The sequence below is a fragment of the Aulonocara sp. 'chitande type north' Nkhata Bay genome, linkage group LG19 (assembly GCF_057382095.1).
Source record: "Aulonocara sp. 'chitande type north' Nkhata Bay isolate Kocher_YH1m ecotype deep benthic linkage group LG19, A_spYH_male_GT1.1, whole genome shotgun sequence".
NCBI classification, from domain to species: domain Eukaryota; kingdom Metazoa; phylum Chordata; class Actinopteri; order Cichliformes; family Cichlidae; genus Aulonocara; species Aulonocara sp. 'chitande type north' Nkhata Bay.
Window position 1 is genome coordinate 13,187,346 of NC_141362.1, and position 11,714 is coordinate 13,199,059.

Sequence of the window (11,714 nt, forward strand, 5' to 3'; positions counted from 1 at the left end):
CCCCGATGTACAGGAGGAACAGTGCAGGACTGTTTTTCAGCTGAATGTTGTGCGCTGTATTTGAGGTATTAGAAAGGAAAATGAGGCACAGCGTGTAACACTTTTATGAATGGCTCGCTAATGGCCTTGAGTACGAAAAAGTCCAAGCGGAAGTGCACGGACGATTTGCGCAGCGATTAATCACATATGAATTAGAAATTAGAAGTGTCCAGTCAGTTCAGCACTCATCACACAACCACCAACCGCAGCCACCACCCTCCACTGCCTCTCTGCTGTTTGATCCCAGGCCTGTGTCCACTCACCCACCCCCTCAGTGCCCTCTTTCATCCCCCGCCCACCTGGCGCGAGAAGAAAGGCTGCCTCTAAACACAGAGCAGAGTAGGCCGGGCCCGACGGGCATCTTGCCATGCGTACATTTCCACATTCTCTCATCGCCTGTGCTGCATTGCCTTCTCCAGAAGTCATACATCAGCCACTGCTGGGCCTGCGCCTCACCCTGCCCAGCTCCGTTCTGCCTCACAAAGCGACTACAAAGCCACAGGCTAAATGACAAGGAGTGGAGACGATGCAGAGCATAACAGGAACGAAAGGGAGGGGGCGGGGAGAGTGCATATTTAACTTTGCAGCACTAAAGTGATCAAGCAGAAATAAGGGCATAGTCAAAAAGTGTTCTGGTGAATTAAAACATTCAGCTGCATCCACAAAACTGGGTGAGGGTGTGGAAGTCATGGCTGGTGGCCAAGCTGGAAGCTCCAGGCCTTACTAGTAGGGCTCACATTGTGACATGCACCAGTGACCAAACCCAAACCACCATGACCGAGGGTGGAAGTGACATCATTCTCCATGGCTTGGCAGGCAAGAACGATGGCATTATAATAGGGATGGCGTCGCGCTGGAGGGACGAGCCAAGAATTGGTTAACCGCAGAGGAAAAGACATGGGGGCGCAGTGAATGACAAGAAAGGAAAAGGAGGATTTGTCAGTGTTTATCAGGTGAAGGGCAAAAAAGCTCAATTCAATTTCAACAAAAGCTGATTTTTTGATTTAGATTCTTGATAAGTTAGGCTTCTTTCAGGCCAACACAAATCCACACAGCCTTATCGAATGGCATGATTTCACACCTATTTCAGGCTTTGCTCTCGGGGAGGTGAACTTGTCCAACGAGTGATACTCCCGCAGCATCCTGAATGTGTGTTTATAAACAAGACTCAATATTATTGTGATGTCTGAGCTGAATTCGATAGATTCCTCTTCTGTCAGTTGTGCTTCCGCTGCAACACGATCCGAAATTACATTCAACAGCAACAGGAGACGGGCACCGCTCGCTCTCTCTGTGCCGACTAACACCGCTGCTCCCTCTCTAACTTCATCATAGGGGCTCACCGGGGCTCGCGAGGGGCCATGGGAGACTGAAAACACCCCGGTCCATTACAGAGTGAGAGGATAACCTGCAGTTGGCTATCTCCATCAGAGTCTGGCTCGAAGCGATTCCTGCAAGGCTTTTTGGCTTTAATGGACTCTGCTAAACACATTCTCTCTGTATATTACCTTTAGGTTTACCCCCTATCTGGTTTCTCTTTTAGTCTGTTTACACATAGCTCAAGCTTGTTCTGCTTCTTTTTAGATCCGTTTCTCCAAATATTCTTCCTTTCTTTTCCCTTTCTGCATTCCTGTGTCGACAGCAATCCTCTTTCCCCTAACATGTACAAGTTTTTTTTTTTTTTTTAAATAGACCACCAGTCCAGAGATTTTCACTGAATATTTTCCCCAGCACTCTGTCTTCTCTTCCCAGGAGGGTCAGATTATAGCCCACATTAGCAGAAACACCTCATTCATTCACACACATAACCCTGCATCACTGCAGATTGTCTGGCTGAGACAGTTCATTGACTCTGAAATATCTGTCATTGTTTTCCCTCCCCTGTTCAGCAATCTCACGTGTGCATCTGCTTTCAATGACTGCAGCTCACCCACAGACCTGTTAAAAGTAGATCCACCAAATAGTGCCAATACCACACTGGAAATCTATACACTGTAAAAAATGCACCTTTTTTCAGTCTGTGCTAGCAGCATAAACTGCTTTGTGGCATTAATTGTATTTGGTTGTCATGGTTTCGTTGCAGGCTATCCCATACTGCAGTCGCTACTGAGTTTCCCGCTACAGCTCACTCACATTCCCGCTTAAACTGAGCATTCTTTCAGTTCAGCCAGGCCACAAAGTCAGGATTAGTAGCAATCCCAGGGGGATCAGCTAATCTCAATGCAAGTCTGCATCAACTGGTGGCTCAGCTAACACCTTCATCCAGGATTCACATGGATCTGTTTCTTTAACCTAGCCAAAAGGATTGGAAATTAGCAGTAGCTACAGACTTTCTGTGCAGAACATATTTTCATGCTATCTGTGAGAATTATGTTAAAGTGCACCGTGCCTGCTAAATAGAACATAACAAAGTATGACTGTGTCCATTCTTGTCTTTGCTGACGTGATCATCATAGAAACAGCCATAAATCACCACAAAGCAAGTTAGCAGTTAGCATTAGCAAAGCTAATAGCCCGTGATGAACTCTGTTCATATGCAACAGGCTGATTACTCACCACAGCGATCATCTTCCATATTATGATGCCAAACTGTACAATCAACATATGCATAAGGTGTTTAGATCAGTTCTAACCCGCTAACACTAACCCTGAGCTGATGCTTGAAAACCTTCAACACAAGCAAAGCAAAGAGATTCAGAAAGCAACTCGGCAGTCTGTGACATGACCACATTCAAAGCAAAATAGAAATGAGAGCACTGGTGCCTGGAAAACATTCATTCAATACTTTAGCATGCAATTTCTACACTTCTGCAACCCACCTCTGACTCACTTCCTCCTTTTATCCTAGTGTCATATCTGATGTCTCTGATGTTTGCTCTGGTTTGTGTCACTCACCCCACCGCCATCTTTCCGTACATGTAGATAAGGCCAAATATAACTTAGTGCAGGTGAAAATAACAGTATTTTTTTGTGTTGCGGATCCTTACTGGTCTACTTCAACAGGATCTTTTTATCAGTTGGATTTGAACCACAATTTACCTTCAGCATCATGGTTATGGTTACTTGAACATGTTTACATAACCATCACCTTATTTTAATGCCCAGTCACACCAAAGAGTGACACACTGAGTGAACGCTGATAGATTATGTAATCCCGTAGGCTCACTATTTTTTTTGGCACAGCTAATATGTCGAATTCTGGAGGATAAAGATCAGCATTTCTAGTCAGTCATCAGTATTACTTACATGTCACCGTTTGAGGCCTGTAATTTGCAAGGATAGACCGATCTTTGAAATAATTAAATAAGAGTATTTCAAGACTGCAAGCCTCAGGGCAGGGCTGAAATTTCCCTCCACAGCATCCAGGAATTGAGCCTCTGGATCCAGAATAGGATCTGATATTTCCTTGAGAACGTCGCTGTTTTCTCACGTAAATGTTTGTGAACATGTGATGCAAAATTTCCTTGATCCATATCAACTCCATTTGCACTGCCTTTATGTCCTAATCCTGCTGTGATTCCATCAGTTTGAGCTGGTGTCGCTGATTTGTTATTGGAGAACACTGTTTAGATATCAGACCAGTCACTTTTTATTATTGTTTTATACTTGGAGCTTTTGATCATATCACTTAATCTCAGCGTTCATTGAATTTGTTAGTGCTTGTGCATGTTTCCTTCTTTCAGAGCATTTATCATCTTTATAAGAGATTGCAAAGCTGCCAAACAAGCCGTGTAATGAGATTTTGTATAACCCAAAAGATGTATTTCCACTGCGCTATTGTATTTTCCCACTTTGCAAGTCCTACTTTGAGATTCTCAGGGAAAATGCTCTCCACCTTGAAGAGTACTAAATTAAAAATTTCTACCTCACAAAATAAGTTTGTTCATGAACACAAAAGATCTCTTTAAGCCCTAAATAGCTTGGCGAAAAAGCCATATTGTCCAAAGAAAGAACCCATTTATCACACGGCAGTTCACAGTGGTGTTGTTGTTGACACTTGCTTTACTTATTTGGCGCTGTTTGTTCATCATCAGACTTGGAATTAGATCATCTGCACCTTGAACCCGAGATGAAAGAAGCCACTGCACTTTTTGCACTAAACAGATTGTTAGTTCCCAGAGAACAAAATTGGGTGGGAATGGGATCCACTTCTTATGCGTTTGAGTTTCTGTGGATGTGTGCGTGCGCGTGCAGCCACATGCATCCTGACACGTGTGCGTGTCTGCGTAAAGTTATTTGATCAGGCGACTGATTCTGCGTGTCATGCCGGGGATCAGATAGAGGCGACTGCTGGCCCACACAGCTGCATGTCCAGAGGCTGTTGACTGGCCACCTCTTATCAAGCCTCTCTACAATAGTGTATTGTTTGGCCAAGTGAGAACTTTACTCGCTCATTAAGGTCACTGGGTAAGAGGATGGGAACTCAGAAACGGAAACCCATGACACATTTGGGCCCCGCTTGGGGGAAGACACTGGTGATGAACTTTTGTGTGGGTATTGTGGTGAATGGATGCTTCACAGCAGATATGGAGCCCAGTGCTTTCATCTGGGGTGAGAACTCATATCTCCTTGTGATTGCTTGCTGTGGGAAGCAAAATTAGTCATGAAAATGCGGCCTTATTTAATATTATCACTCAGATTTAAAAGGACTGTCACCTTTCGTACATTTTCAGGGAAATGGTTCCCTCTTGTGGTTAGAGTTGCTGCTTCTCTTGTCATCGCTGCAGTATATGTTCACAGGATGAGCAGCTCACTCACACTTCCCTCTGATAGTCCCACTTGGCCCCGCTTACCGGAATCACTCAAACTTTTTTTTTCTTTTATTGCCGTCCTCTGAGTTCATATTGTTGTTGCACTTTAATTTTGATCAGTAATTATGATCATAAAGTTTGTGGATCAGTCTGAGTTCCTTTGGATGACAGCACAGGAGACATCTGTGCGCCCGCAATGTAGAAGCCGTTGAGCTGCTCTCCCTGCGGTCGCTGCTAGTGGAAAACCCATAATGGCCTTTAATTGGGACTTTAATTGTGTGTGGTGCAGGAAAAGCATTGACTACAAAACTGGTGGTATTTGAGTGCATACATGCATCTTTTGTGTAAGTATATGTGTCGCTCACCAAATCCTCTTCCTCTGCTGGCCTGTGAATGGCTTTGGTTGGAAACAGGAATCACCTACATGATATTGGCATTGTTTTTCCTGCAGGGGAAGATGCTGAGCTGAGCTCAGAAGGGACAAACATACGCAGGTGCTTGTGCTCGTACAAAGGTGTTTTTAGTGTGGACAATTTTACAAAGATCTCCCATCTAAAAAGCTCCATTCATATTCACTCCATTCGTACTATGTAAATATGACTGTGAGAATTATGTGATGTCTAAAAACTTGCTTGGTGGCATATGACCCTCTGAAATCTCTCTCATAGAGTATGGTATAGCTGTTAAAAATTATTTGTCAGTATTCTGGCATCATTACAAACAGACACAACCTGCAGAAATCTATGAGAAAACAGCCTTTGAACCTGACCGCAGTAAACACCTTCTTGATAAGTATGTAAGTCCATTTTGTAAGTGTTGGTCGCTAGTACATGCTCATGCTAGAGTATTGTTTGGTCTGTTTATGCAACTGGCCAAACAATACTCAACAACACTGGTGACATAAAAATACTTTTTTATGATTATTCTTGCAGATGCATTCTTTTAAAAGCTAAAAACAGATCGGTTCAGCCTGCTGGTAGATAGTGGGCTTTGCAGTGTAGCTGCTTTCTAACAAGCCCAAGATCTCTGCCTCAATTCCAGGGAGAGACACAAATCCCTTTGCGGTCATCTCAGGAACCTGGTGTAAAAATCTGCCAAATTAAATATGCAAAGCAGAATCAGCAGCTAAAAGTGTTTTTAGCCTGCTGCTGTTATAGATAAGAACCTTCAGGGGCCTAAGATGTATCTGTGTAACATTCCCCTGTGTGTTTTCTGTGTCAAGTTTGAGTATGTTAGTCTGCGATTTCCTTTGTGTGTGTGTTTTTTGATAGCTATTTGTCTCCTGTGTCTTGTTAGACTACCCCTGTCTCATTGTCTTTGTCATGGTCCTGGGTCAAGCGACCCAGTATTTGAGTTCCATGTATCTTCTGTCTTCATTTGCACCTAGCTTAGTTCACCTAGTTAATTTCTAGATTGCAGTTTTGTTTTGTTCCTTAGTTGTTTATGTCATCTCCCCCTGTACTAAGTCTCCCCGGTTCATGTGTCATGTCTAATCTCCATGTTTCCTGTTTTACTTTGAAAGTCTGTATTCACTGTCAGTGTATTCAGTTTCACTTCTCCTGTCCTGTCGTTAGGTTCATGTGTGTCAGCTGTGCTCCCATGTGTGGCCACTTCCCCTGATCATCCCTCATGTGTATTTAGTCTCTGTGTTTCATACAGTCTGTGTCGCGTCGTCTGTGTTCTCATCCTCCATGTTTTCACGGTCAGTCTTTGCAGTGATCTTAGTCTCTGAGTTTTCTTAGTTTGTCACAGTATTAGTTTTCCCAGTTTAGTTATAGTCTAGTCACGCTATCCCTGCTTTGTTTCTACACCTTGTCTTCAGCCATAATAAAGGCTCGCTTTCTGTTAAGTTCACGCCCGTCTACTCACTTGTGTACGCACCTGGGTCCATTACACACACCACCGCATGGCCTGTCTCTGCAAACCGTGACAGTCTTGATTGTTTTCAACTGTGTCTTGCTACCCAGGTTTTTTTTCCTATTTCCCTGATTACCTTTTAGTGCATCTGCGTGTGTAAATAGCTGTCTTGCCTTTGTCCATTGTTGTAGCATCTGTTTATACTTCCGGTCTGTTTCCTAGCAGTACTCCTGGCTCTAGAGTTATTTTACGTTGTTTATGAACTTTATTATTTTTCTTCTCATTCACTGATGAAGGTGGATGAAATGGAGAAGTATTTAGGGAGTCTTTTTTTTTTGTGTGTCTGTATGAAAGTCCTCAATCCTGCATTTGCTAACAACCTGTTTTCTGGTCTGGATCTTTTCAAAGGTAGCTGCATATTCAGAGACCGCCCTCATTAACTTCTGATGCATACCCAGTCATTTTGTTTTATAAGCAGGCCTGAAATCTGACAGATCTGTCAGATCACTGGTGGTGAATAAATTATTTTAGTTATTTTGTGTCAGTTATTTCAGTAACACGTATTGTGAAAATGCAGCTTTTCTCTGAGCTATTATCCAATAATAGAGACAAATATTAAAGTATTTAACATGTTTCAAAACATGCGTTTATAATTTAAATGTCATTTATACCAACCTTCTTCATATTTGTGTCTTCTCGTACATGTCGATTTATGCCCACAGCCACTCTCTACTACTGGGAACACGTTACTATGGCAACCGAAAATATGTCAAGTTTATATACAGTCTATGGCTATCCTCAAGCAAATACATTGCTGCTCTGCCCTGCTCATTTTCAGCTGTGTATCTTTGTTCTTGGCCTCTGCTTTGCATGTTTTGTAACTGAGAACCTACCAACCATTTTTTTCTGCTATTTCTTTTTTTCTTCCACTCTGGACAGGGAGCCAGCCTGTTGGGTGGCTAACACAAAGACAGACAGACGGCTAATTTAGAGAACCCAGAGAGAACATGTAAACTCCACACTGAAAGGACCAAACATGGGACCTTATTGCAGCGGCGCTACGTCGTATATCTAATAATAAGAATAATACATTTTATTTAAATAGCGCCTTTCAAAGCACCCAAGGACACTGTACAACAGATAAAAACTGGAAATATACACAATGATAAAAATAGAAGATAAAAGTTAAAACATACAGAAATTTAAGAATAGGCAATTTTAAACAGATGAGTTTTAAGGGTGGACTTAAAAAGAGAGAATGAACTAATATTTCTGAGGTCCGGGGGTAGGGAATTCCAAAGTCGAGGGGCAGAGCAGCTAAAGGCCCTCCCTCCCATTGTGATCAGACGAGCAGAGGGAACAGAGAGAGAAAGAGAAGATGAAGATCTGAGGCAGCGGGATGGGAGCTTCATCTGTAATATCTGACCTCCATTTATCTTTTGTGCCCTGGCACAAACGGGCTTCTGACCATTTTTGATTGGCTGCCCCTTGCAAACAGGTTTTAGTAGTTGGGAGGAACTTTTTATCAGCTTTTAATATGAGTATCCACTATTGTAACAGAATAAATGACAGAGCATAAGAAAAAACCCCATAACATTTTACTTTTTTACCCAGGCATGTTGTAGATGTTGTTCTAGTTTTATATAACATGTACACTGACACTTGATCCTATATTTTTAAGGTACTTGGAACTACTTCCTCTAAGCAGCTTTGGTTTCCCAAACTATGTTTCTCTCTCTTGGGTAGTTTTGCTGTAGTTCAGCTGCTTCTAGTTATTGTTTATTTTCAGATCTGCTTGTTTTAAGTAGTTTCCCCAACACTGATTGGAGACATGTCAAAGAAAAGGGTAGAGAGAAGGATGGCGGTGCATGTGTTGAACATACAGAGCAGCAGTAAAAGAACAAGAGCAGAAGTGTGGAAGGGGGAGGAGGACAGAGATGAAACAGGATGGGTTTTTGCCTGTCATGATTACACTGGCACCACTTGAATGAGATGGAAAACAAGACGCCATCTTGTGTTCCACTCATGTCTGCAGCAGCTTGGCTTCTGTTCCCTGTACATGCATACACACACACGCTGGCAGAGCACGGCAGGAGCTTGTGGTTCCAGTCCAGTGACAGCGGCCCGTAGTCAGGGTGGCGACGCTTCAGGAGCAGCTCCTCGTATTGGGGAACCATGTTTGTGTTGGCCCCGAATTAATAACTTTTCATTTAGTGCGGAAATGACAGGAATAGTAATTAAGGAAATGGAATGATTTTATTGGCCATGATGTTTATATTAAGTTCCAGATGTGAAGCAGCTGTCTGCTCAGCAAGACGCCCTGCCCCCCCACGTGCTATCTAGAGGAACTCTTATTAAAAGCACGATAACAGCACCAGTCAAATGGAGGAAAAACATATAGTATCTCATTCACAGTGGCTAAACTCACATCTCCTCTGATTAACGAGAAACTGTTATAAAGCACCGTGAGGCCAGCTCTGTATTTACAAAAGTGCAATTTATTTGCAGATATAATCTTACTCTATTTAAGACCTGATTTGCCTGACTGGAAAAGTTAATATTAAGGAGTGGCTGTTCAGCATTTTTGGGTGGCCTCCGCAGATGTGCGATTCATGTCGCACTACGGGATTGCACAACTGGATTTCAAATTAAAGGCACAGTAAAGGGACAGTTTGTTCCAGGATCAAATATACATATTTTTCCCTTTTTTATTGTTTAGGGTTGATATCAGATGTAGAGGTGTGTGCCTTCTCTGGAATACTTTGCATTTAAAGGACACTTTAAAATGTCAAGGAGTTATGTTTTGTCATATTAGGCAACTTGAAACATAGATTCTTGTGGCAGATGCTGGCAGAGGATCATTGAAGAAGGCTCCCTTTAACCAATAATCAGGTCCCATCTTATCTTAAAGACCTCGTACCGTATCACTCCAATAGAGCACTTTGCTTTCACTCTGCTGGCTTACTTGTGGTTCCTGTGGTATTTAAAAGCAGAAGCTTTCAGGCCCCTCTTCCCAATTTGGGAACTACAACAGAAAAACTACTGTGGGACTTTAAAAGTGCAGTAGTTAAGGGTGATTATTTATATGAACTTGACTAAATTCACCTCATATGGTTACCTTGAATGTTTCAGATTTTTTTTAGAAAGCTAAGGGTGAATGTAATATTTATGTGCTTATAAGGTTTTGTTGCCTTCATTTGCCCAGTAGCCTACGTATAATTAACGTCAGTCTGAAAGCGCCTTAAAGCTGAATTTCTTTCCAGTGGCCACCAGGGGGCGGCTTTTCTGATTTTATAGAAGTTTTATGTAGTGCAAGGGTCCCCAACTCCAGACCTCGAGGGCCAGTGTCCTGCAGATTTTAGATCTCACCCTGGGTCTACACACCTGAATCAAATGATGAGTTCATTACCAGGCCTCTGGAGAACTGCAAGACATGTTGAGGAGGTAAGTTAGCCATTTGAATCAGCTGTGTTGGATCACGGACACATCTAATAACTGCAGGACACCGGCCCTCGAAGCCTGGAGTTGGACACCCCCGATTTAGTGTTACATAGGGATGGGTATCGTTTCGGTTTTATCCGATACCGGTGCCAAATTGGTACTTTTGAAACGGTGCCGGTGCTCAAACGGTGCTCAAACCGGTGCTTAAAGAATGGAGAACACAAAATTGGTCCAAAAACCTCTCATGTTCATCTGGTTTTTGTAAAAAGATAACAATGTTAGCCTTTTCTGCAGCTATGGGGCATATATGGTATCACTCTTGGATGGAAGCAGTGCTTAAACAATGGAAAAAACACAAACTTTGTCCAAAAACCTCTCAAGTTTAGCCGTTTCCCTCTTTTTCTTTGGTCATTTTAGCCTTTTTGGCCAGGGTGAAGGGAGTATCTGCCATCAAACAAGAAGACAGCCGCATGTAGCTATGATGATGTTTGCTAGTTCACCTTACATGCATTAATGTAATAACGTGGTTAGCCTACTCAACGTAAATTACACACGAACAACATTAAGCTACTGACCCAGAGAAGAACGGCTGCTGCTGCCGTCATCATCCTCATCATTTCTGCTACACTGGCAGGGCTAGGGGCCAGGACTCTCCTCTTCGTGTTTTTGGGTATGTTGCTAACTCCGGGTCTGATAACAGGCAACCCACCCGCAGTAGATGCGCTCGGTGTGAGGTCTCGCAGCAAGCTATCAAATACAGCGCGTTTCTTGGCTTTTGAAAAAAACGCTATGCGTCGCCAGGTGTTTCATCGGATTCGAGGTGTTACCTCCTTTGACAGTATCACAGTATCAGCTTAAAGCACTTGTTGAAGGCTGCTGAGTTTGCATATTTTGCTGTGAAGTACAGCCAGACTTTTGACCGCTTCGCCTTGGGCATTTTTAATCTGTTGCTCTGCTCTAACAGAACGTACGTACCTGGCCCCGCCTACTATCCTCGGAAACGTAAAATGATTGGCTAGAAGTGTATCACAGCTCAGGAAAAAAAAGCACCGAAATAAAGCACCGAAATGTGCGCTGCTTTTCGGTCTGGTTACTACCGTTTATGTCAGAACCGGTGCCATGATACCGGTACCCATCCCTAGTGTTACATAAAAAGAGTGAAAATGTGAGCTGAGTTCAAGTCCAAGAGATGTTTTCCCACAGACTTCTATACACCCCGGTGGCTTTTTGCAACCTCAGCTATCACCTGGCGACCATTGTTTAAGAAACATTACTTTGTTCGCTCTACTTTTTAGACCCGAAAGCTATGAATCTATCTTTATTCAGACTGTGGCTATCTTTTTACATTTCAACTGAAATAGCAAAGCAGTGATAATATATATATATATATATATATATATATATATATATATATATATATATGTATATATATATATATATATATATATATGTTGCTAAGGTAATATAAAAGGTTGCTAAGAGTGGCCTGTTTTTTAGAAAGTCTGCTAGTACACAGTATTTATATAATATGTGAGTTTTTGTTGATTCTTGTGACCCATGCACCGCAAATGAACTTCAGTCCAATAATTTAAATGATGTGCAATCGCTGTTTGCTTTATGCTGCAC